Source organism: Dermacentor silvarum, chromosome 11 (genome assembly GCF_013339745.2).
Source record: "Dermacentor silvarum isolate Dsil-2018 chromosome 11, BIME_Dsil_1.4, whole genome shotgun sequence".
NCBI classification, from domain to species: Eukaryota; Metazoa; Arthropoda; class Arachnida; order Ixodida; family Ixodidae; genus Dermacentor; species Dermacentor silvarum.
The window spans coordinates 64242540-64270400 of record NC_051164.1 but is presented as its reverse complement, the minus strand read 5'-3'; the positions used below and the strand labels follow the sequence as shown (position 1 = coordinate 64270400).

At 46.1% G+C, this 27861-nt stretch overlaps 1 protein-coding gene across 1 annotated transcript in view; it reads right to left on the bottom strand.

Moving 5' to 3' along the window:
• LOC125941317 (uncharacterized) overlaps positions 1-19109 on the bottom strand; it is a 141936-nt gene extending 122827 nt beyond the window's left edge. The window contains exons 1-2 of the mRNA XM_049658332.1: positions 18894-19109; positions 13864-14020 (exon numbers count right to left, since the gene is read on the bottom strand). The gene's annotated coding sequence lies outside the window, so the exon portion shown is untranslated. The remainder of the gene's footprint in view (positions 1-13863; positions 14021-18893) is intronic.
• Positions 19110-27861: the final 8752 nt, after the last annotated feature.

Here is a 27861-nt window from a genome sequence, read left to right as displayed (position 1 = left end):
TTGCCCGACTGCAGCAGACGATTATTCTCGGTTCGCTCTGAGCCTCGGCGTGTCGTCTGCTCGAGCAGACGAAGATCGTAGCGCGATACGCTTTTCTCACGTGATCGTAGGGCATGCATACTGATTAACCGGTCGAGACATTCTTACTGCTGACGTCGGTGTGGTTGTGTTTGACGCTTGTTTTTCGCGTGACGTCAGTCTAACGGTGTCGGGAGGAATGTTTTCGCGTCTCCTGCGTTTTCCCATGTCAAACAGTCTGCTTTATAGTCCCCATGAACCGCCGCGAGAGAATCGCCACTGGTGGTGCAAATCGAGTTGCCAATGCCTGCCTCCCTGCCTTCTCCCTTTTTTGAGCAGCTGCACACCAGGCTAAATCCGCTGGATCCGATGCCCGAAAGCGGGCATGTCACGTGTTATTATTATTATTATTATTATTATTATTATTATTTTTTACAGGCACGAGCATCGAGTGACACTCTTGTTTCTTGCGCAGCACTTCCGGTTCACCTACCGGGGACGAAATTAGAAAAAAAAATGAAGAAAGAGGTACAGGTATAAAATTCATAGGTTTCATTATATATATATATATATATATATATATATATATATATATATATATATATATATGATATCAGAGCATAAGTTTACTTACAATGTGAGTTGTCTGGAATAATTAGAATTAATTAGTCATCACTAATTACCGCACATCAAAGCACAGAACACCAACACCAGACCCCTGGCAGCCTAGCCCCGGGCACCAACAGCCTTAACCGCTGGACAAATAAAGTTTATTATTGCGATAGCAATTATATGGACACTTCAACCGGATTTCTGCCGTCGGCGTCGCCGTCGCCATCGCCGTCAGGTTCCGTATAGATAAAATCTTCACCGCGCGCCGTATGCCCGAGCGCAAGCGTGCTGAGACGCACGCTATCACGGAGAGCGAACGCACTCAATCCCCCACGGCACTTCTACTGTGCCAACAACCGCGCTCGTCGCTCGGCCGCACGGTCTCTTATCTCTCCCGCGCGCAAGCAAGGAAGCGGGAAGCCAGCGCCGGAGGAAGCGGGGGGGGGGGGGGGGGGGGCACTTTTCTTCTGCCAACAACCGCGCTCGTCCGCACCGTCTCTTATCTCCACACGGCTCTGACCTTTATGAGCCGTGCATTCGCGGCTCAGTTCCTGTTGAAGCGATAGACCGCACGTACCTTCGCCCGCAGCGGCGTATGCTTGCTGCCAGCGTTTTGACAGTCGTTGTCTGCAGTCATTCAGTGTGATCTCTTCATGTTTCTTTGTGCGCGCTCACACCACGCTTGTTCATTCAGTTAGTAATAGTCGGGTCACATTTTCCAACGCACGCTACACATGTAATGCTGCCCGGATCGGCAGTGCAGCGCTACAGGTGTGTCCCTTCGCACGCGCGCTGCCCACGGGAAGCGCTTCTCATCAACACCACCGTTTCACACGCGCCTTCTCGTGGTCATCGAGTCTCTCTTCATGTCGGTCTACTTACGCCGCAGCACACCTGCTTACTTAATCAGCTCATGTTTACTACAATTCATATTGTTACCAAAGCCGCTCACCTTACTTCGTATGACATTGCTGTGTTGCTATCGCATTCATTGCTTCGCCCTTAGGGCGAAACTGTGACATTTTTCCTATCCTATCCTATCCAACGCCGAGATGCGAGTTCCACTAATTAAGAGACACCCAAGTCAAAGATTAGAGTCGCCTATAGCCATGTTTTTCTTTTCGTTTTTTTTTCTCATATTTCTAGGCTTTCATTAGGACGCAAAAAAAAATCATAACGTAACAGGTAGAAAGTTAGAATCAGCTGAATTAGACGTTTCCTAGAACGCTCTACCACTTTATCGGTGGAAGTTCTGTTCTAAAGTTAATCGCGCGAAGTTGGTTCAATATTATCGGTTAATTGTGCTATTAGGTGGAATAAAAAATATTTTGTCTTGGCCCATACAATAGCAAGCAACAACTTTAGGTTTGCGTTCCCCTAAAGTGTTCCGGCATATTTTACGACCTTGGCTAAAGTTAGCTGGGACGCTCCGTATGCGCGTAGCTCCGGTTCATATAAGTGTAGCCTGCACGCTGAACATAAAAGTCCACTTTCACTATCAAAACTGATTCTGCGTCCGCTACGTACTTGCAAGCGGAGCTCTCTCTCGAAAAGCTGCGTAAGTTGTCTATAACGTTTCATTAATAATTGCAGCGCAGATCGAAGCAACATGATTTCAAGGAACAAAAAAGGGCATAATAATGCGCACGCGTCGATTTGCACGTTTAAATAAAAGAAAACAAAGGAAAAAAGAAAACCACGCCTTTCGACTCAGGCAACACTTGTTATGCGAACATTATCGCAGTCCTCTCCTTCCTCTTTCTTTTTTCCTTCCGCACATGCGCACTTCAATGCTTTTGTCCTTAGTTTCTTTAAACACGATTCAGAAGGGAGTCAGGGCTCTGCCTGTTCACTTCATTTCAGTCTCCGTATACTTTCTGTCGCGCTGCAGTTAATAATGAATAAAAGCCCATTCTTCTTCTTCTTCTCTTTTTAATTCACCCGGGTTGCCATGTGGGAAGAAGAAACATAATTAAAAAAAAAAAGGGGGGGGGGTTGAACGGGGCGTAGAGCACCATGGGTGGGGCCCTATGTCCGGGGCCCTACTGACCTTAGCCGCCCGCCGGACTTGATCCAGAAGTGCTATAGCTGAACCTCTGGGTCCGAGCTAGCGAGTTGTGCCTCCCACTGCTCCGTGTTAGAATTTTTCTCATTCCCTAGGAAGTGCGCTAGGTTTTCTGCTTCTTTAGTGCACCCCCACGATATGTGGTGTAATGTCGGTCTATCGCCACACCACCGACAAGTATCCAGGTAGAGCGTCGGATCAATTTTGTTTAGCCTTAATAAATTCGCAAAAACGTTTGTTTGGCTTTTTCGGAGGTCCGGGGCCTCCCCACCCTTGAGGGATTTATGGGGAGTTCTGTATCTGTTGCGTGTGAGACGCTGGTGAGCTAGAATATCCTTGGCTGTTGTCGGTATTGCCATGTAATCATGGAGGCCTATTTTAAGCAGATACTGCAGCAGCGACTTATGAAATGCATTGTTCGTGAGCCTTCGTTCATTGGTCAGTTCTCAGCTTCACATTCCTAAGTACGTTCCCGCGGACTGACTTTGTCTTACGGCATTGGTTAGAACACGCCGCATAAAACATGCGTAGCAGAGATGCGTTCATGACTCTCGTATGACGCTCGTTATGATGATGATGATGATTGTTGTTGTTGTCGTCGTCGTTGTTGTTGTCGTCGTCGTTGTTGTTGTTGTCGTCGTCGTTGTTGTTGTCGTCGTTGTTGTTGTTGTTGTCGTCGTTGTTGTTGTTGTTGTCGTCGTTGTTGTTGTTGTCGTCGTTGTTGTTGTTGTTGTCGTCGTTGTTGTTGTTGTTGTCGTCGTTGTTGTTGTTGTTGTTGTTGTTGTTGTTGTTGTTGTTGTTGTTGTTGTCGTTGTTGTTGTTGTCGTCGTCGTCGTTGTCGTTGTCGTCGTCGCTAATGGCATCCTCTTTGAACGGAGTGGAGACGAAGAATTATCTATAGTTTGCGTGACCAAATTACGTGTTAATCACGAGCGTGTAAATCCAGCAGGCAATGAAGCCGAGGAAAGCTCAGAGGTTCCGCGAATACAAAGCACAAAAAAGCCAAAGAGCACAAAGAAACCCGCGAATACACGCAAAATTGCCGCGCGACCGGCCGCTCGATGCACTAAGCGTGTATTCGCGGGCTTCTTTAACACTCGTAAATACAATTTTATGTAGCTCGTATTGAGAAACAGAAAGCTGTAACGGGAGTCTCTCATATTGCTCTACAATTTCCTCATTGACACTTCTCATCTAATTACAATAGTTGAGAAGTTGGATAATTAATTAGGACTAATGTAATTAGGCGGAATGTAAAAAGTAATCTGAGTACCTCCAAGCGGCGGCACACGACGTTACCTTGGTTCTGTCCAGCCACGTGGCATTTGCATATTTTTAAATCTTGGTTCACGATAGTTGGGACACACTGTATGACACCTCATTAGCCCAAGCGGGCTCTGTAGGTGAATATCTGTCGCCGCCACGTTTCGAAGGTGACGCCAATACAAATAATTATGCCGAATCATCACTGACGTCTACGTGTTCAATATTCCGTAAATAGCAATACGTAGGCAAACAAGTTAAAAATAAATAACTGAAACCAAAGTAAAAGTGCGAGTCCTATTACGCCAGTACCCATTCGCATTTATTGTACAGCAGAGTGCACATTCCTTTCTTCTGTTAGTGCTGCCTCCGAACTGTAGCTGCAACTGCAACAGACATTATAATCAGACGAAAATTAAATGTCAAAGAGTAAATCTCAAGCTGACTCGGGCGCGGTCAGCAGGCATGCCGTATACGAATTCCTTGCGTACATGCACCTTTAAAGCAGTGAAATGGCTCTTTTTTTATTTCCTTCTTATGTAATCGGGTCGTAATACGCGATGCATTCTGTAACAGCCAATGACGCAATCCTCCGGGCATGCGGCGAACCAAAGCAAACGCCGGCAGCACGTGCTGCTTGATTCGGCCAATCGGAGTCACTGCCAGGAGCTCGTCCAGAGCCATTCGCAAACGCACTATGCAATCGGAACACGCTTCGTCGGCTACGTGCTGGTCTATAGGCGTCTAATCATGAGATGCTACTCGCCGCACGCCTGTCTCCGCTGGCATTTTTTCTAACCCTTATTGCGTTCACGTACGTAGACAGCCTCGGTTTAACCCTTTCAGTCGCGCTGTGTAAACATCTGTGCACGCGACTTGTTTTTTGACAGATTTGTCCAGTAGTGGCGAGGACATTAAAAAAAAAGAAACGCTCATTAAGCTCCCGGTAAATTGAACCCACCTCTCAGACAGTGTGGCTCAATTTCATATCACGCACGGCAAGGTATTGCCACGAACCACTTAGCTGAAGTGGTAACTGCCATGACTGAGTGTAATGTTTGACTTGCCGCGTTCCGTCAGCTATGGTGAAGCGGCAGATTTTCCGTAGTCGTAATTCCTGCAGTCAATAATTACTTTACGGATGTGTTTTGAGCCGATATTATTCGATTCTTTTCGTGAAAAAGAAAAAGTGCGACGTGACTGCAGTAACTGTACGTTAAATCAAGATTTAATCGCTTTACAATTACGAGGACACCTTATGAAAGGCACAGAGAATCATCCTACAATTTTGATTTTGTTTCGACTGAATCTGTAGCAAATCGGTAACGAAATTACATAACTTTGATACGTTCGCTTATAGAGAGGTTGATTATACTTCGGAGATTTCTCGATTACTTCGATCACTACTTCGAATGAAAGTAGATTGGCTGCTCTGGGTACTGTACAGGTCAGTATAGAATTCTTCCGCTGCTTTTACTACGTCATCGACATTGCTGATGATATTGCCCTGCTTATCTTTCAGTGCACACATCTTGCCTTGTCCTATGCCAAGTTTTCTTCTCACTGATTTCATGCTGCGTCCTTATTTTACTGCTTCCTCAATCTTTGTCGCGTTATGATTTCGAATATCCGTTACTTTCTTCTTGATTCAGTAGACTTGATTCAGTAGAGATACCAGCAGTCATAGATGCATTGCGTAACCAAGGAGTACAGGAGGCATACGTGAATATCTTGGCAAATATCTACTAAGATTCCGCAGCTACCGTGGTTCTCCACACGAAAAGTAGAACGTTACCTATCAAGAAAGGGGTCGCATGGACGGCATGCAAGGAGACGCAATCTCCGATGATATTCAAGCTCTACCTATACCGTTTCCGTTCGGACCCATTCTGCCTCAACTGCCCCTGTCGGTATACACGCGAACGTGGAGCATCCCCTGTTCATCTGCCCCCAGCCATCACATCTCCTCACCACCCCGATCCCCCTCCTACCCTCGATCGGCTGCTCACGTCAACGCAATGACTCTCTGCCGCTTAGCGGAAAAGCACCTTGAAGATCTTCATGTGACCTTGAATAAAGTCGTTTCTCTCTCCATTTCTCTCTCACTCAGCTATAATGAACTTGTTCGCATGGCGCGTTCAGTGCGCAAGAACCTGACGGCAGCGAGGCCAATGGGTCGATCGTTCGTTTTTGCGTCACAGTCAGATGTGGTATGCAAATATAAATAAAACAGCGTTCGACAGCGTTATCCTACACTGTCGTTGATTTTCTGCCATGAGCGCCTGGACTCTGAGCCGGAAGGAAAAAAAGAAAATCATGACGCTTTGATTCATAGCAATGAAAACGCCACTATGGGGTGACATGTTGGATGCAGTGACAAGATTGTGAAATTTGCAGGTATTAGAACGGTGTCGGCTGACGCAATTGATGAATAAAAGCGGAGGTGATCTCTGGGAGAGGCCTTCGTTCTGCAGTAACCGTGAACGGATTGTTGTTGTTGTTCTTTTTAATGCGATAGCGTTAAGGGCCCCGTGTCGCAGAAAATCCGGCGTCGGCGTAAGCGCCGGCGTCGTTGGCGGAAATAATCATGCCGAACCACATCATCCCGAACCACTCCAACCCGGCAGGCCCTTCGCGTGGCGCAAGGCGTTAGTGAACAAACATTTAATTTCTCAAAGTAAAATTCGTCAGAAAAAATCGTAAAGTACGACTTAACCAAAGCCTATTGATGCGATAATGTCGGATTGTAATTTGAATATACGAGAAAAAAGCCCGATGAGCAGCCAGGAATCTTTGAATGCTGTCGCGTTCCACTCTTAAAGGCGAAGCTTAAGCGTCCTCCGATTTTTTGTTGTTGTTGTTGCTGCTGCTGTTGCTGAAAACGACGATGGTGGAGGTGATGTGGAGCTAAAAGAACAGGTCGCAACTACATTATGCGCCATCGTCGAAGGAAAACCAAACCAAACAGCAGCAGTATGGATTCCAGGCGTTGATGAAGGAAACATCCGGTGTTTAGAACGATTCATTTCTCGTTTTTTTTTTTTTTTTTTCGCTGTTCTTTTCCGACTTCAGCTTTCACCTGTACGCCGTCGCACCTCCACTATCGCCGGGATCTGCCTCTCAGAGCGACGGACGACTGTTTTGGGAAATACATCGTAGCGCAAATATACGACACACGCAAACAACATAATACAGGGCAGCACGATTCAATAAGTGAAGTGTTTTACTTCTCGAGGGATGGCTGTATTGTCTTAATACAGGAATGGGGTAAGGGATAAATAGGAAACAGAATCCGAAGAGTCGTGAACTGTACCGAATGATCACCAAGACCGAGCCAACCAAACGTAAGGTGAGCAAGTCGCCGGGTGCACATGAGTGCGTTGTGCGTCGGCGTGCAAGCACGGTGGTTGCACAATCACTCTTCTCCGGGGGTCAAATTCGCGGTGCTTTTCGTTGTCAAATGTTGTTCACCGTGGGCCGGTCACCTCGGCTAATAACATCTCCAACACCACAATCGGCAGGTCTCACGATTGGCTTAGCAACAGTTCTAGCTTAAGAATTGTGCGGGAATACGGACCATAGGGCGTATTACGTAAGTGTTCACCTAGTGGACATGTCCATTTCGTCTGCTGCAGAAGTGCTGATTGGCTGGGGGCGCCTGTCTCCTTGTGACGCGTACCCCAGCCCAGCCACTGAGAACTTCAGCAGCAGACGAAATGGACATGTCCACGAGGTGGACACTGGTAGAAAACCCCCCCGCCGAGTCGCCTCACTTGGGGCAACACTCGCTCTGTTCTGCAGCACAAATGATCCGTCGGTAACTTGAGCAGAAAGCTTTTCATCTTTAAGGATTGCCTCAAGGCACTCATGTCATCTCGATAGTATTAACATGCCTGCGATGTTTGTCGTTATTATGCTAATTATTGCCAAAAGCATCATTCGTTCACGTCACGCGAGGCGGATTCGTTTCTCCTCACTTGCCTACAGCGATAGTTCTGGATACCGCCACCGCATCTCCGCGGCGTGACGCCCTCAGCTAATTTCATATCTCTGTAATTGTCTACAGGGCACGTTACAGACTCACCATCAATGCCTTAAATTTTGAGTGATTTCGTATGAGGACAACTACGAAACAACATTCTAATGTTTAGTACGAGTCCTTGTTAAAAGATTACGGGACGCGAGATCTCTGAAGAGCCTGAATATTTCCACAGCTCGGGCACGCAGCCTAGTATATAGATCTGCGCAACCTGGGCTAGCATGCGCGACGAGCACAGTTGTGCTATTTTACTGACTGCAGGCAAAAGCTAAGCGAAAATGCAGCGTTTCCAAGCACAAACGTCTAGCACGGGTAGACCAGGGGGCTAGTTCATCACTTGAGGCCTACCTTTCAAACGCTCACCCCTCCTTATCAGCAGCAAAGTTATCTTTTGTGTTTTTTTTTCCTGAACTGGGTCGACGATGAACGCGACTGCAGCTGAATATGGCAGGTATTCCTCTACGGCAAGTTGCCAGTGCTCGCTTTTTCTGGGCGTCATCTTGGACAGCAGTATAATATGGCGGCGAGCTGTGGACTATACCTTGCAGCGTCCTCACTGGAAAGGCTGAATGCATTTAAGCGCATCGCTGGCGTCTACTGGGATATTCATCCCACCTCTATGTTGAAGCTGCTCTCTGCACTTGTAAGCAGAATTTTGCACCAACTGCCGCGGATGCGCCTATCCGAAAGACAATACCAACGCTTGGAAGTTATCCACAGGAGACGTCTTCATTTATCTTTAGGCGTTCCTAAATCAGCATCAAGCAGAAAAGTAATAGATGAAACTTGGTATCTACCTCTCCGCGCTTCAAGTCTCTGAGGCCCTACAGACACATTCCTTCGGTTGAGTGAGTCTACCACTGGAAGAGCCTTACTTCGAAGAGTCCGTGCTTGACATCGCTACGATTTCTATTTGGCATTGAATACATGTCATTTTAGAAGAAGTATTCAAGCTCTCGGACTGGGAAGGCTTAGGAGTGAGGATCAATGGCGAATATCTTAGCAACCTTCGGTTTGCAGATGACGTTGTCATATTCAACAACAATGGGGACGAATTACAACAAATGATTGAGGAGCTTAACTGAGAAAGTGTAAGAGTGGAGTTGAAGATTAATATGCAGAAGACAAAGATAATGTTCAAATGCCTGGCAAGGGAACAAGAATTTGGCATCGCCAGTCAGCCTCTAGAGTCGGTAAAGGAGTACGTTTATCTAGGACAATTACTCACAAGGGACCCTGATCATGAGAAGGAAATTTACAGAATAATAAAATTGGGTTGGAGTGCATACGGCAGGCATTGCCAAATCCTGACTGGAAGCTTACCACTGTCATTTAAAAGAAAAGTGTACAATCATCGCATTCTACCGGTGCTAACATACAGGCAAAAACTTGGAGGTTAACAAAGAATTTCGAGAACAAGTTAACGACCGAACAAAGAACGATGGAACGAGAAATGTTAGGCATAACGTTAACAGACAGGAAGAGAGTGGTGTGGATCAGAGAGCAAACGGGGATAGCCGATATTCTAATTGACATTACGAGAAAAAAAATGTAGATGGGGAGGCCATGTAATGCGTAGGATGGATAACCGGTGGACCATTAGAGTTGCAGAATGGACACCAAGAGAAGGGAAGCGCAGTCGAGGACGGCGGATAAACAGGTGTGGTTGGAAATGATGAGGTTAGGAAATTTGCAGGTGCAAGTTGGAATCAGCTATCGCAAAACAGGGGTAATTGGAGATCGCAGGGAGAGGCATTCGTCTGCAGTGTACATAAATATACGCTGATCATGATGATGATGCTATGTCGTGGTATCATTTGACATTGCGATTGTCAGTGAGGTTGCCACTTCGTGCTGTCTTCTGTGTTGCCCGTAAAGTTGTGCCCCCTCTGGGTTCCCATAAGGTTCCGTAATTCACGGATGGCATGGAGATGTGCAGCATGTTACACAAGAAAGCTATCGCTGACATTCAACATCATCTTCGGTGTTTTCAGCCTCAATTTTTCTGAGGATGACACCTGTTTTAGCGTCATCCTCATACGTTCCCAAAATGTGCTTCGAAATACATGGGTGTTCCAGTTATTTTATAATTTCACTGAATGAAAGTGCATTTCGCTAAAAAGGTAACTTGAGTGACGGTGCATCTTTACCGCAAGTTATTCAAAATTCACTCCAAGTGAGTGTGCCTTGCGAACTCACTGCAGCTTCAATTCGTGAATTACCACTTATGTTCCAAATAAATGTGAACAAAACTGACAGCTGCGTGAAAGTGGATGCAAACTTGTAAAAGTGTTGGCAATGACACACCGTGAAAAATGTGGAGCAAGAGCTTTATAAACGTGAAAAACATGGCTATTAAAATCACGTTGTAGTACACATTCTAAACAATATAACCGGAGGGCTTGCAGTACGTTTGTTGTCACATTTCAGCACCTATGATCACCTAACACAGCTTGCTATCGCGAGAAATACCGACAAAGGTTACCAGGCAGAAATTATACGCACAGTAGACGCAACACGCGTACGATGGTACGGAGAACATCTTCGACTACACACGTGCAGACACACGGCCCACGAAATAATAGGACAAACACAATAACGCAGTAACAAAGTTTGCCCGTTATCACCGCTCGCAGGGTCTTGTGTATACAGGCATCAGTTTGCTCGCTGTCCTTCGCGGCTTTGGCAGCCACGTCATGGTTTTTTTTTTTTTTTGCACGCTATTCGTGTTTTCTTGGACGAGCGCCACTTGTTTGCATTTCATCACGTCCACCTTGCATATTCATTTGACACAGACTGCGCGCTAAAGTAAAAAAAAAAAAAAAAAGGGGGGGGGGGGGGAAGATAGAAAAGAAACCTCGACTGCGGGCTGTTTCAGGCGCGCTCTTTAGCGGTAGCGGCGGCTTGACGAGTCTTCGTGTTAAGCCTCACCCGGTTCTTTGTAAAGAAAGGCCGCACAACACCTCCTTCTTACTTCTGAACGTCAACGCAGAAAGACCAACAAACGCGAGCGCGCGTTTTCACTGCGCGCCGCGCCGCTGCAAAAACTAGACGAACAGGAAACGACGCCGCCAAAGCAAGAGGCGTCGACGCCCGCTTCCTGAGCAGACCAGGTGTTATTATTACTCGCGAGGGGCAATGCGACGGTGAGCTTGCATCAGCCATGCCCCACTGCTCTGGGAGGCCACGCTGCGGAGCCCTGACACGAGAAAGGAGCCGATAAACATCGAGAAGTGTGCGATAAAACAATGTAGATGCCTTTGAAGATTGTGTTTTTTGACCGGCAGCATAATCTCGAGATCAGTGTCGCAGTCTGTTTCTTTATCTTTGAAAAGATGCTAAAGAGAAACGCCAGGTTATCGTTCAGTCTGATGAAGCGTTCTTTCAGAACTGCTTCATTTCTCGGGGAGAAGTTAGTTGTAACAAGAAACAATGAAGGTCAAAATATCATTTCTTTGAATTTCGCGCCACAGGCCCAGCGCCAACACGTCAGCAAGGTCGATTCACATAGGTCGCGAAGCTTCGGGCGAAAAGCGGTTCAGAACCAATTGTCACCGACATCAGCAAGGGTGGTTATGGGAGCAGCGATTGAAGCGCGACTATGTTTGGGGGGAATAAACAATGGGAAAGAAAAAAAGCGTTTTTAAATTAAAGCGAGACGCAGTTAGATTCATTCAACGAAAATAAAATTCCTAATTCATTTTATATATGCATGGCGAGAAAAGATACAACTGTATTTTACTAGATCATTATCAATATATACCTTTTTTCAGGGCCCACCGTGAGAGCGCCCATCGATAGCGGTGGGCGTTGACGCCGCTATCACTTGCAATGCCATGCAACTCTTGGACTGCGTGGAAAGGCGCGCTCGTTAAGTTCACCTGTTACAATACGCCCCCCTCATATGTGTTGTGTTGCATGTCGAGGTTTGCCTGAATTAGGTGACGCGGGTAGTTTTATTGTTTCTTAACCTGTGCAGTCAAAAGTAATAGTAGCGACCGTCAGATACGTGTTTACTTAGTTGTTTTCGCGCAACAGCGCTGGCCGACGGGCTTGGCGTCCGACGAAAGGACGAGCACTCAACGCAATCTACGCCCAAAGTGTTCGTCGGCCTCCTAAGAAAGTATGTTCTGTGCAGCGATGCGATTTCGACACCCGTACGGCTGATCTTTTCCGGCATCGCTTTTCGCGCTGAAAACTCGGAACGCCCGTGAAGTCAAATGGCGGGGCATTTGAATATACAGCTCTAATGGCAGGCCTCCGAAAACAAATTTCGCGCCTATGAGAACAAAATGACGTCACTTCTGTTTTTGACGGATATGACGTCAAATTATTTTTTCTTCCGCCGGAAGTGTTCCCTCCTCACACAGATGGCGCTAAGCCCCATGAACCGCCGGTAAGCAACCATGTTTTGAACGTATGGGCTTCTATGGAAGCTTCGCTACCAGGTATATCTACCTTGACGTCAGTTTGATGTCACAGATTTCAAACGTTTCTTTGATGACGCCACGTGACGTCACAGTGCGCTGTTGCGGTAAGTTGAAGACGGCGTTGCCACCCGTCAGTCGTTCTTGCGTCTTCTGTGAACTATCAAGCCACTTGTCACTGCCATAATGGCTTCTTTTTTTCAGTTTTTTTGTAGGATGCTAGTTCGCTGATGCAGCTCGCATGATTTTTCTCTACATTGTATACGCCAGCATTCTCGGCTCTGTCCTTGTCCATTCATGATCTATGTACAGGTACGTTCATTAAATTAATGTGCATTTGCAGATTAATTTAATCAAATTTATTTTTCGCTAGCATAAAGGGAAGAGAACCTGTAAAAGCTGCTCTACATTCAGAGGCTTGAAGTTGTCGCCCACATATGCGACCAGGAAACAGCGTCGAAGATCGTGAAAAAAATCTTTCATTGAATAATTCCTCGTAAATGTATGTCCCCTATACGTATTTCGTCATTCACTTCTCGCATTGGAACGCCAGTAAGTGGGGACTTCGATTGGCCTCTTTTTGAGAGAGCCATAATATTTTGAAGACGTGCGTGTCTAGCTAAGAGAGTTTAGTTCGTTACAATAATTGATCACTTACTAACAAAGCGTGCTCAATGTTCAGTGTAGTTTGTGTGTAGTTTGCGTGTTAGTTTTGTAAGATGAATATGTTAGAGCATCGTAAGCGGACGGATGTTATGAGCTGACAGCTTACGTCAAGTCGTTAGAAAGTTTACACGGGTTTTGCAAAAGCCCTGCTCACAATTTAGTGGCATACTACAGAGCGCTGTATAATACATTAATTTTCACCGCGTTGAATGTCTCAGCGGTAGGTGCAGCTTACAGAACGGTGACATGGTCGCTTTTTATTTACAGAGTTGTAGACCTAGTACTTTACCTTTTCCTGAAATTTTCAGATTTTTGAAATAAATTAGAAATGGCTTAATACATGGGCAAGGAGGCATCGTGTTGCTCGGCATTTATTGTATCCAAAAGATGAGGTTTGTTGCATTTTAATAAAAAAAGTTTAAATCTACCGACTGCGCGAGGTAGATTTTCAATTTATACAATCAGTTCTAGGTGTTTTAACCCCGCACGTTTGCTTAACTCTCGGTAAAAAAAAGAAGCTACATTATTTTCGCGAGTTAAAAAAAACTTGAAACTGAACGAGGAACGTGCTATGGGAGGAACAGCAAGCCAGTTTTGGGTCATGATGCTGCTTAAGGCTTAAACGGTGCAAGGATACGTAACCGCAACCACCGCCGTCATCGAGCAGGGATACAAACAGCGGATCCTGTTGCACACACAGTCACACACGAAACAAAAAAAAAATGTAGCAATGAACAGCCGGTCGTTGGCGGAAACAACCGGTTAGCACTCACTTCTTTTACAGTAGACTGTCTAACCTCGTACTCGATGCAGGGAGATCAACTTCCAGGACCGTTTTGCAGCGACGCCAGTTAGCCTGTCGGTGGTCGGCATTTTTCGGGTCCTTTACGTTAGCAGAAATTATCGTCGTCAGCGATGGCTCATACCCCCCTATAAGCATGCAAAAAATGCAATGGCTCATACCCCCGTAAGGCAGAGGCTACAAGCACTCAGCAGAGTGAAGCGAACAGTGCATACATTCATTGGAATCACGCATACATCGTACAGAACAGGTTAAGTTTTAATTAAGAACAAGCTCAAAACAATCATGCTAACCATGAATGAAGCATTGCATACCTCCCTCAGCAGTGGTAGTGGTAGTTTTGCGACAGCTTCGCTGGACATGCACTTTCGTAGGGCCGGGATGGCGAGTCAATTTTTTTTTCTTCTTTGTTCTTTTTTTTTGCGTGCAATCGCGTATCCTAAACGCAACACAATTTTTCAATCATACGGCGATAACCGATAATAGGTGGTGAACAACTCGCCTCCTTGTCGCATCCCATTTGCTTTCAGAGGGAGAGAGAGAGAAAGATAAGTTTAATGGTACGAAATGCAGAGAGGTCGGCCTGAGGTACATTCCTCTAGCCAGCTACTCTGCGTTGGGGAAAAAAGGGAAAGAAAGAGGGAAAGAAAGAGGCGCATGATGGTTGACGATGGCGAGAGAAGGAGGATGTAAAACATAAGGCAAGCATTCCAAGCAACTTGCTATACTCAGAGCCTACAGTCCAGGCCCGTACCTTTTAAAAAGTCCAGTAACGCCTGGATGACCTTAAAACTCGATTGAACGTCTGGCCAAGGGCCTAAAATAACGTCCTCCGGCTTTTAAGCATTGCCCATACAGAGGGGAAACCCCAAAAAATAGCCGGCAAAATGCGCTTAATGGAGCTCCCGGATAGCCCGGATAAGTCTTCGAGTTGGTCGATTGTTCTGCGTCGATCTTCCCTGACGAGATCACGGATTTTGGCGACGTTGTCCTCGGTTCGCGCACTTCAAGGGCGACTCCGTAACAGGGCTCATCTTCAATGGTCATTTCCCCCCTTTTGAACCGAGCAAGCAATTCGTACGCGTGCGTTTCACTGAGAGCATGTTCTTTGTAAGCTGCTTACGTCATCACAACAGTTTCTGCTGCGTTCTTGTCGAGTGAAAAACGAGACTTGGCAGCCGCACGTTGTTCGTGTCACGAGCGCACTACACACACGCACACACACGCACACACACGCACACACACGCACACACGCACACGCACAACTGTAAGAGAAGCCATACGCGTCGTTTATCGGTTGACGCAACTTGTCCTACTGACTCAGGTGAGGTCCTCCCACAGCGCCTTGGCGGCGCAACCTTGTACTACAAGCACACGATGCGCATGAGTACGATTCCGGTTGTTTTTGGGTCCCCCTTATATTGCAACCAAATAGGTTTCATTATTTTGGCCCTTCGTGATTGGCTCGCGCGATGCGGCACTGCCTCTGTCACCACGATCGAACCTCGGCGGTAGAGGTGATAAGAAATGATGATGATGATGATAAGTGGATTCCCGGCATATGCGTGGGGAATCGGGGATGAGCGAAGCTTTGTTTGATGTTTACTGAAATGTCTTCACTTCTTATCCACTTCTCTTTATAGCTCAATGCTTGCTCGGGCCCCAATATATGCTGTTCCATTCTTTCTCAACACTCGGCTGCTTCTGCTGGCGACGTCTTCGCTTCTCTGTAGTCGACTTCTTCAACAATTTTCTGTGGCTGACTTTCTCGCTTATTGCTTCTTGCTCTGCTTGTTCATACGTGTGCTGCTTGTTGATTCGTGTATACGCAGTGACACATGTACAGCTGCACATAATCAGTGGCCCGAGTTGTACACTCGGCAAGACAGCAGCCAGCATGCGTAGAGTGGGGGGGGTAGAGGCAAGACAAGCTTTGTTTAAAAGGCAAAAAAAAAAGAATGGTGGCAAAAAAAACTCTCACAAAATGCTGTCCCAAGAGTTACAGTTAGCGCAGAGTGGTTAACCGGGCGCGATCTTCGTTAATCTCCCTGCCTTTCCTTCTTATCGCCCACTCCCTCTGTCTCCGAGCGGCACGTGGTTAGTGCAAGAATGGCGTAGCCAGAAATCAAAGTAAAAAAAAAACAAATCCGCCTCCATTCCACCCTGTAAGAGTCGATGTACAGCGAAGCTGTTGCCGACGTTAGACAAGCACCATCGCCACCGCAAGAGACGTACATCACGAGCGCGCGCACGTGGGCAGAAGTGCAGCATGCATCCTCGTTCTTCTAGGCCCTCCGCCAAGCGCAAGTGCCTTGTTCAACCAACTGAATTTTTCAAAGTAAATTGCGTCTAGCAACGCGTGAAGGACGACGAACACACAAGCTGCAGACACGATAGCTTCGGATTGTAATGTACGAGAAAACATATTTCTGTTACGCGGAAACTCAAAAGACAAAGCCATTTTCCAGCTGCCGTTTGAGGTCTGTCCGAGTGGCCGCACCCGCTAGGTGGCGGTACTGTTTTTGGGTGAGCACAGAACGAGGCCATGAAAAAATCCGACAAAATAGACGCTAGCAGCTTCGCTGCAATAACAAAGGCCTGGTTAAGAGTAAATTGCTTTACATCATGGTCTCGGACCTAAATACGTGGGAAAACAGAAATCGTTTTGCTCTTCTTCCACTGCACCGATTTCGATGAGGATTATTGCGTATGAATGGAAAGGTCACAAAATACCTACTGTAGGAAGTGGATTTCTAATTTAGGTCGTCAACTACATCACGAAAATTGTTGACAACTGGAAAATTGAACAAAAATTAAAACAACGCTTGAGTACCAATTTTACGACACTAATTCAGCAATGAGAAACGATGCGACAGTTCTGTTTATTTAACTAATAATACATGTAATAGAGCTGCATTTGTTCTCCAGAAGAAATGTAGAAAGATACCTATCACGAAAGGAGTCAGGCAAGGAGACACAATCTCTCCAATGCTATTCACTGCATGCTTAGAAGAAGTATTCAAGCTCTTAGACTGGGAACTCTTAACAGTGAGGCTCAACGGCGAATCTCTCAGCAACCTTCGTTTTGCAGATGACATTGTACTATTCAGCAACAATGGAGACGAATTACAACAAATGATTGAGGACCTTAACCGAGAAAGTGTAAGATGGGGGTTGAAGATTAATATAGAGAAGACAACGATAATGTTCAATAGCTTGGCAAGCGAACAAGAATTCAGGATCGGTAGCCAGCCTCTAGAGTCTGTAAAGGAGTACGTTTATCTAGGTCAATTACTCACACGTGACCCTGATCATGAGAAGGAAATTTACAGAATAATAAAATTGAGTTGGAGTGCATACGGCAGGCGTTGCCAAATCCTGACTGGGAGCTTACCACTGTCGTTGAAAAGTGTACAATGATTGCATTCTACCGGTGCTAACATATGGGGCAGAAACTTGTAGGTTAACAAAGAAGCTCGAGAACAATTTAAGGACCGCACAAAGAACGATGGAACGAAGCATGTTACGCCTAACGTTAAGAAACAGGAAGAGAGCGGTGTGGATCAGAGAACAAACGGGGATAGCCGATATTCTAATTGACATTAAGAGAAAAAAATGGAGCTGAGCAGGCCATGTAATGCGTACGATGGATAACTGGTGGACCATTAGAGTTACAAAATAAATACCAAGAGAAGGAAAGCGCATTTGAGGACGACAGAAAACTAGGTGGGGTGATGAAATTAGGAAATTTGCAGGCGCAAGTTGGAATGAGCTAGCGCAAGACAGGGGTAATTGGAGATCGCAGGGAGAGGCCTTCGTCCTGCAGTGGACATACATACAGGCTGATGATGATTATGATGACGTGTAAGCAGACAAAATTGATGTATTAACACACCGCTTTTAAATATTTCACTAAATTGTGAGTATAGTCAGACTTTTGGAAAGCCCTAGTAAACTATCGATTTCACGTAATCTGTAAACTCGTATATCAAATTTGTTCTCTTGAAATGCTTCAACAGATTCAGTTTAGATAACTGCGATATCGGATTTTGGGGTATATACTTACAGATTTGTAAACTTCGGGCTTCAATGTTTTTCACCTTACTAATTTTTGGGAATTTCCTGACGCTAAATTCCGAAAAGCTTCCAGGCATCGAATCAGAGTTCCGCTTCCTGGAGTCCCAAGAATGTATCTCCCTCTCTCAAATGCAATAACTCGTATAAATCAGTCCAGCGGCTGTCTCATAAAAACATTTCTGTGTTTTACGTGCATTTGAATAGGGAGTTCCATGGCCACAAGCTAAAGTTTCCTATTAAAGCGACACTAAAGAGAAAAACTACTATATGCGTGTAAGTGAAATTCTCATCTACAACAAAAATCCACCCTTAGCGCGAGAAGACGCGCAGTATAAACCAATAAAGACGCAAAAAAGGAAAGACCGAATGGCACGCCTCCACCGGTAAATTCCCGCACCACATGGGCTCTAACGGCGTCTGCTCGCTCCAAGTTAAAATTATTTTTTTTTATCGGTGAAAATGGACTACATTATAATCTAAGGTTGCCAAAGACTGAACTTAGCACGTTTCAACAATTTTTACTGAACCACAACAGCGCAAATTAAAGAAAAGAAAAGGTTCTGCATTTTGTGACGTCACACTGACGTGCAGGCTCTTGGGCTCCGGCGCGAAATTAGAGAAACAAAACGTTGCTTTTCATTCTCTCTCTAAATAATGAATGCATTACCGCGAAATTAACAAAATACACTCCTTCTTTTGCTTTGATCGTGCTTTTTGGCTCTACGATCGTTTCGGTTTAACAAAAACAAAATAGTCTTAGGTAGAATACCTTATTAATCTAAGCTGATTTAGCGTTTCTCTTAACTGTCCCTCATAATTTAAGCCAGGCTATTACCGCTGAGCCTGCGTGACCGGTAATAAAACGAACGAAACTAACTCTACTACGCAAGTGTCGTAGAACGAATGAAATATGGACTGTCTTACGCAATCGGAGGCTGGCGTGTCTTCACCTGGCAGCCGCCTCCGTGCACGATGTTCCGTGCGCATACAACTAGGCCTTATCTGGGGCAGCCATCGAGCCCTGCATTCGTTGCCCCGAGCTATGCCGACGACGCCTCCTTGCCTTTGACGAGCTTCGGCGACCGCGCGGCTGCTGGCGAGACAGCAGTGCTTCGCTGCTGCAGGGGTGCGCGTGCCAAGTTTAGGGAGCGTTTCAGTCGTTCATGCCAAGGGAAAGGCATCCACGGCTCCATGCATGCATCCAGTGCGCCGCGCCACCGCAGTCGTTGCAGTCTCGCACAGTCCGTAGCGCATGCCTGCGAACGTAAAAGAAGTGAAGAACTGACTGACTGATTGATTGATTGATTGATTGATTGATTGATTGAAAAGGAGACCGCCTGGAAAAGTAAAGTGAGGAACGCTCCGTGTGGTTTCGGTACACTTAAAGTATAGTTATGATTGATTGATTGATTGATTGATTGATTGACTGATTCAATCATTCATTCATTCACTGCTTTAAAAGGAGGCCGCCTGGAAAAGTAAAGTGCGGAATGCTCCATGTTATCGGCACACTTAAAGTACAGTTATGGTTGCAATGATTGATTGATTGAGAAGGAGGCAGCCTGTAGTTAAGTGCCGTAAAGTGTTAGTAAAGTAGGAACATTCAGTAAAGTGCCGAATGCTCCGTGCGGTTTTCGGCACACTTATAGTTACTGACATGACATTTGCTATTGTTTTTACCTTTTATGAGCAAACTCATCGGGCCTAACCACATTGCTGCACAACGTTCTCACAAGGCGAAGCATAGATTGTGATATCAAATTAGTGGACAGCTATACGAAGTAAGGGTCGTTGTCTTATCGGCCGTGTAAACTTGTAAACACAGGCATACAAACTAAATTAACAAGCATGGTGTCACGCGCGCACAAACGAAACGCATCTCACTCGATGACCGCGGAAACTCGCTGTCAAAAAGGCTGCAGTGAGCAAGCGCGGCAGAAGCAGCGAGCGAATTGACCTTATAGTACGCCGATGGCAGAAATGCGCCTGGAGTGTCCATCTAATTACTATCGCAATAAAAAAGAAAAAAAAAAGAAAAGGAGCTGTAGAGTGCACATCAATTGGTGATGCAGAGTGCGCATTAACTTGCTACTTTACCTTCGTCGTACAGGAATACAGACTTCTTTTTAAACCAGTGCAAAATTCGCAGGGATTGCGGCATTAATAACGGACGCAACAACATTAACAGAGCTGGCGGACCGCAAGCGAAATATACCCAAAAAAGCCCCGAGAAAGTGCGAAACAGAGACTGTTGGTGAGTGCCAGTCCCCCATTGAATGACAGCGATTATTTCAAGTAAATAGAAACGTTGAGAGAATTTCGTGAAAAGAAAATTGCATTTAGAGGGAAATATGAGATAACTGCACGCAGCGCGTTTCATTGCCAGAAAATCGAGCCAAATTGCTCACAGCGGAACGCCGCCGCATACATTTACGCGCCGTCGATCGCCTATCCACATCGACGGCGCGTGACGACGGTGCTGCCACCTGTAAGTTCGATCGGCCAAACCGGATGTGCGCGCCTGTCAATGGTGGTGACTGGACGGCGCGCCATAGAATTAAGAACCAGGGCGCGCACTACACCTTCACTTATACTTGGGCCACGCGCTCCGTTGTTCATGTTTCACTTGACGCTGATAGTACATACAACGTACACATTACCTGTGCCTCGACGTACGCAGGGCGCTGTGCACACACGACGTGCTCGCTCACTCTACACGTCGACATATAGGGTGTCCCGGCAAACTTTAGCCAAGCTGTCCAACGACAAGAAAGAACGACAAGAAAGACAAGGCCTATGGTGTTCGGTCGTCGGAGGTCTGACGACCGAACCATAGGTCCACCCTAGGTCTTACACCGTGTTTTTTTTTCTTAATCTTCTTTTCGTTGAACAGCTTGGCTAAAGTTATCTCAGAGACATCCCGTGTACGTTGCCTGCTGTCTTCGACCTCGACTGTCCCGACCAGAGACAACGGTACTTTACCGACTGTGGCTTGGCGCCGCTTTTACAAAATCCTTTGCTTTCCGCATCAAAAGGGAAGATAGTGCTGAGTGTGACCACTGCGGCGACGAGGACACTACCCAAGACGTTTTTTTTTTTTTTTTTTTTTTTGCGTTGTCCCCGATACAGCGCATACAGGCAGTAACTCGCGACCGCGCTGGCGCGTCTTGACGACCGACCGCTTTCGGAGCAGACAGTCCTGCAACGCCGGCATATACAGTCGTCACACCCCAAGTCAGTCATGGCACTCTTGAAATTTTAGAGCGCAGCTCTTACGCGTCCGTTCGTGCGGTGAGCGTCGGCGTTGGCTTCCCTCGGCGCAACCGAGCGAGCGAGCATGGCGGCGAGGGATGAAATAGTGAACACGAAGCGCAGCGGGGGATGAAAGACGGCGATAGCGAAGAGAGCGCGAGGATGAAAGCGGAGGAGGAGGGTGCAGCGGAACTATGAGGCGGAAAGCGGAGGAGGAGGGTGTGGCGAAAGCGTGATAAAAGCGTAGTGCCGCGCAAGACGGGCACTGCGGCGACGATGGCTACGGAATGGCGCCAGAGTATACCGCGCGTCGTCAGTTCACCGATGACGCCACCGATGCCATGTATGGAAACAAAGCGCTGCATGAGCGGAGGTCTGTTGGCTGCGGCTGCTGCTGTGAATCTCGCCCACGCGTCACCCACGCGCTGCCTCTCGCGATTAGCGAGACAGTCGAGCTACACCTCGCTCTGTTAGCAACGTGCCGCAAGAAACAGATTGTCCTCGCCAGCCAATATATTGCGAAATGAAAACACGTACACACCTGCGCTCAAGTATCGCATTAAGGAGTATCGTAATCGGTGGAGAACTTTTTATTAAGCTTCTTTAACATTGCGGTTCTTGCAGAACTCATTTGGTGGATGATGCCAATACAATATATTCTCAGTCAGCTGAAGTTCTTTCCCATGACTCGTTTGGTTGATGATGGAACTTCGATAATACTACAGGAAATATAGTTTTGATCTCAGAGCTGATTTGGTTGATGATGCAAGTTACGTGGTACTCCAGAAGCCAAACTCCTTAGGTGAGAGCACATGCAGTTCATTATGTTAGTTACACGGTGCTCCGGAAGCTAATGTTCATAGCAGAAAAGGTTTGGCCGGTGATGTAACGTGGCACCCCATAAAAGGTAAACTTGTCGCATAGCTCATTTGCTTGATGATGCAATTAGACGGGCACTCCAAGAGATAAAATTATTGTTATCGCAGAACTAATTTGACTCGATGATGGAACTTATAGAGGTCCTCCAAGAGCTAGATTCATTGTTATCGCAGAGTTCATTTGGTTGATGATGCAACTTGCACAGCTACTCCAGGAGCTGAATTTCTTATCACAGAAATCTTTTACTTGATGACGTAACTTCCACAGGTACTCCAGGGGCTAGATTTCTTTTTATCTAAGAACTCATTTCCTTGATGATGCAACTTGCACAGCTCCTGCAGGAGCTAAATGCCTTCCTATCACAGAGTTCATTTGGTTTATTATGCAACTTACACGGGTACTCCAGGAGCTAGATTTCTCTTTCGCAGAGTTCATTTGGTTTATGATGCAACTTGCACAGGTCCAGCAGCAGCTAAATTTCTTATCTCATAGCTCATTTGCTTGATGACGCAACATACAAAGATACTCCAGGAGCTAGATCTCTTATGTAGCAGTGTAATTTCGCATTAGGGAGTATCGTAATCGTCGGCGAATTTGTTTTTTATTTGTTTTTGTTTTTTGCGTTCGAGTGGCCTATTAGGGAGACTATAGTTCTCACGGACGTTCCCAACCTTCTGTATTTTTCTTGTGACTGCTTTTTCTCTCCGCTATACTTTCAGTCTTTTATTTCCACTTATCCTTCCCCCAGTGCAGGGTGGCAAACCAGAATCTTTTCGGGCTAACCCTCCTGCATTTCCCACCACGTTGATCTCTATCTCATTTTTTACCTGTTTATGTCAGCGTACACACACGCTGTGCACACACATCGCGCAATTTGCCTTTGTACGTCCACGTACACAGGGATCGTTCACATAGGACGTGCGCACTGATTGTACGTTTACGTATACAAAGACATCTTTGTATACGGCAGTACATGCAACGTACATATTGAGTGTACGTCGAACGTGCACAGGCATTATGTCCATTAGACGAGCACACTGTGCGTTGTAAGGAAGAAGTGCGTCGTGTAGAGCTCCGCAGCTGAATCGCCAGCGCTACTGTAGTGGGGCTCGTGCTCGACGCTGTTCCTGGTGCGCCTGGCGAAACCTACGCTGTTGTGTCTTCCTGTCGGCGTCCTTCGTGCCGTCCACAGCCGTGCTAGACTTCCTTGTCATAATTGGTGGAGGTGCGGGGTCTCCTGTAATCCTGGAATTGCGCAGCCGGATCCTCCCTGCCATCATGACCTCCACAAGCGCCACGAGCGTACCACCACCTGCGACGTATACTGACGCAGCGTAGTATATATGCAACGTACACATTATACTTTTTTGAGTGCTATGGTGTGAGTTACACATTTACACCCTTGTTCAGTTTTAGGGTGTCAATTATTTAACAGGGTACGCCGACGCAGACAGGCGTTATGAACATTACACGTGCGCACTATGCACTTCGACGTACACATCACATATCCGTCGACGTATACGCCGGCATTGTTTACGTACTACGTGCGTGGCACTGACTGTACGTCGCCGTGCACTTTCGACGCACACAGTGCCTGAGTTTATCATGTGCGCGCCTTTGGCGGCTTGTCATTTCGCGCTGCAGCGCTAACTTGTCAAGAACCTGTATCTTTAAGAATGGCAGGCGGAAAAGGGCTCACTCGAAAAAAGAAAGTGAAAATATTCAAAGAAGAGAGAGCACGTGCTCCCGCCGAGCAGACCTCCTGTCGATCGTCTGCTGCTGCTGCTGCTGGCGTTCGCGACGGTTCTTCTGTCATTAGGTGGGGAGAGGATAAAAGGCGGGGAGCGCACGGAGTTGCGCGGTCGCGTATTATATATACAAAAGTCGGCGCCGCCGCCGCCGCGTGCACGCTTTCTCGGGTTTAATTTGCTGCTCTTCTCCCATGTCCTTTTGGCACATGGCACACGCGGTTGGCTGACGCAAGTCGCAGTCGCCGTTGCCGTATACGCAGATCGCGCGCACGTGTCCGCAGCTGTTCCGAATCGCGCGCTCGGTTTCCCAGGTCGATTACCGATCACTGTCCAGTCTGAGGCAAGGGGGGAACAGTGACGCTTCACTTACTGGACACAGGCCTTTCGTACAAGGAAAGCGGGATTTATATATATATATATATATATATATATATATATATATATATATATATATATATTATTCATTCATTCATTCATACGCTAAGGTTCGGTGCAGCCCTTGCCGACACAGAGAGCGTGACCTCAAGGAAATTGCAGGGACCTTCTAGGGAGCCTACATGCAACGCCGTTTTAAAACGGCGTTGCATGTAGGCTCCCTAGGACCTTCAACTCTCACGCGCCGCCGCACGGTAGGCGAGCGAAACACTATTATTGAAGTATGCGAAGGAAATGGACAGAAGTGAACAGGACGAGTTTGCATTCTTTCAGTTTAGAAATGGCGCGTTGAACGATGGGCAGTGTAAAAAAAAATTGAATACAGAACACGTGCGCCAACGGCGGCCGAGCGTTTGTCGCTCAGTTATATATGCGTTCTTGCGTGTTTCAATAAAACGCTCAGCTGTATTTGAGGCACGTGTCGTGTTTTCCTTCTATTGCCTTTCCCTTCGATCTGCGCGCCTTTGTACGAAATGGACGCGCGTACGCTGACACCGCGAAATTAGACAGGCCCTCTTCCACATGAACGAAGGTATATAGGACAAGCGCAACGCGGGCTTATGAGTAATAAGCTAGCTTTAGCTCGGGAACAGTGTACCTTAATACACGGGAACGGAGATATCGCTTTTCTCGGCAATCGTTGCACCGATGTTTGTGAGTTTTGTCGCACTTAGAAGAACAAGTTAACATGTAATGACTGCACGAAGCAAGTTATTTATTTAGGCCGTCAATATGTTTGGAGAGAAAAAATGATTGGGAATTACAAAGTTTCGAAAAGCTCCACTATGTCGAGTTTACAGTTCTGCAACTCAGCAATGAAAGAAGTGCTACACGAAGGTGTTTTTCTGAGCGTGAAAGAAGCCCGCGAATACACGCAAGATTGCCGTGCGATTGGCCGCTCGAGGCACTTTGCGTGTATTGGCGGGCTTCTTTCATGCTCGGAAAAACACTTTTATGTAGCACGTATTCAGCAACACAAAGCTATATCGGGAGTTTTCCATGTTGCTGTACAATTTTCTTATTGACAATTTTCATCTAAAAGTAATAATTGAGAAGTTGAATTAATTAAGGCTAATTATGTAATTAGGCAGAATGCAAAAAAATAATCTCAGCATCCACAAGCGACGGCACACAACATTACTTTGCTTCGGTTGAACTACGTGGCACTTGCACTTTTTAAAGCTTGGCCCAAGTTAAGTAAAACAGCCTCTGTAATTTAACTTTCTCTCTCACTTGCAACAAAATTCATTCATATTGGTTCAGCGGTCCACTCACAAAAGGATTTCTGTGTTTTACATGTACTTGAATAGGGAAATCGCCAGTTGGCCTCGCGCTAAATCTTCCTAAAAGCTCGCGCCGGGCGTCCGGTTTCAGGAACGTTCTTCAAAACAGACTCGAATGAAATACCATCTCTGAAAGAAATGAGTTTTCAACCCATGCTCCCACTTTGGTTTATGATGCAACTTGCACAGGTCCTGCAGAAGCTAAATTTCTTCTTATCGCCGAACTCATTTGCTTGATGACGCAACTTACACAGGTAATCCAGGCGCTAGGTTTCTTATCTCAGAACTCATTTGCTTGATGATGCAACTTGCAGAGTCCTGCAGAAGCTAAATTTCTTCTTATCGCCACACTCATTCGCTTGATGACGCAACTTACACAGGTTGTCCAAGCACTAGGTTTCTTATCTCAGAACTCATTCGCTTGATGATGCAACTTACACAGGTAGTCTAGGCGCTAGGTTTCTTGTCTCAGTACTCATTTACTTGATGATGCAACTTCCACAGTCCTGCAGAAGCTAAATTTCTTCTTATCGCCGCACTCATTCGCTTGATGACGCAACTTACACAGGTTGTCCAAGCACTAGGTTTCTTATCTCAGAACTCATTCGCTTGATGATGCAACTTACACAGGTAGTCTAGGCGCTAGGTTTCTTGTCTCAGTACTCATTTACTTGATGATGCAACTTGCACAGTCCTGCAGAAGCTAAATTTCTTCTTATCGCCGCACTCATTCGCTTGATGACGCAACTTACACAGGTTGTCCAAGCACTAGGTTTCTTATCTCAGAACTCATTCGCTTGATGATGCAACTTACACAGGTAGTCTAGGCGCTAGGTTTCTTGTCTCAGTACTCATTTACTTGATGATGCAACTTCCACAGTCCTGCAGAAGCTAAATTTCTTCTTATCGCCGCACTCATTCGCTTGATGACGCAACTTACACAGGTTGTCCAAGCACTAGGTTTCTTATCTCAGAACTCATTCGCTTGATGATGCAACTTACACTGGTAGTCTAGGCGCTAGGTTTCTTGTCTCAGTACTCATTTACTTGATGATGCAACTTGCACAGTCCTGCAGAAGCTAAATTTCTTCTTATCGCCGCACTCATTCGCTTGATGACGCAACTTACACAGGTTGTCCAAGCACTAGGTTTCTTATCTCAGAACTCATTCGCTTGATGATGCAACTTACACAGGTAGTCTAGGCGCTAGGTTTCTTGTCTCAGTACTCATTTACTTGATGATGCAACTTCCACAGTCCTGCAGAAGCTAAATTTCTTCTTATCGCCGCACTCATTCGCTTGATGACGCAACTTACACAGGTTGTCCAAGCACTAGGTTTCTTATCTCAGAACTCATTCGCTTGATGATGCAACTTACACTGGTAGTCTAGGCGCTAGGTTTCTTGTCTCAGTACTCATTTACTTGATGATGCAACTTGCACAGTCCTGCAGAAGCTAAATTTCTTCTTATCGCCGAATTCATTTTCTTGATGATGCAAATTACACAGGTAGTCCAGTCACTAGGTTTCTTATCTCAGAACTCGTTTGCTTGATGATGCAACTTACACAGGTAGTCTAGGCGCTAGGTTTCTTGTCTCAGTACTCATTTACTTGATGATGCAACTTCCACAGTCCTGCAGAAGCTAAATTTCTTCTTATCGCCGAATTCATTTTCTTGATGACGCAACTTACACAGGTTGTCCAAGCACTAGGTTTCTTATCTCAGAACTCATTCGCTTGATGATGCAACTTACACAGGTAGTCTAGGCGCTAGGTTTCTTGTCTCAGTACTCATTTACTTGATGATGCAACTTCCACAGTCCTGCAGAAGCTAAATTTCTTCTTATCGCCGCACTCATTCGCTTGATGACGCAACTTACACAGGTTGTCCAAGCACTAGGTTTCTTATCTCAGAACTCATTCGCTTGATGATGCAACTTACACTGGTAGTCTAGGCGCTAGGTTTCTTGTCTCAGTACTCATTTACTTGATGATGCAACTTCCACAGTCCTGCAGAAGCTAAATTTCTTCTTATCGCCGCACTCATTCGCTTGATGACGCAACTTACACAGGTTGTCCAAGCACTAGGTTTCTTATCTCAGAACTCATTCGCTTGATGATGCAACTTACACAGGTAGTCTAGGCGCTAGGTTTCTTGTCTCAGTACTCATTTACTTGATGATGCAACTTCCACAGTCCTGCAGAAGCTAAATTTCTTCTTATCGCCGAATTCATTTTCTTGATGATGCAAATTACACAGGAAGTCCTGTCACTAGGTTTCTTATCTCAGAA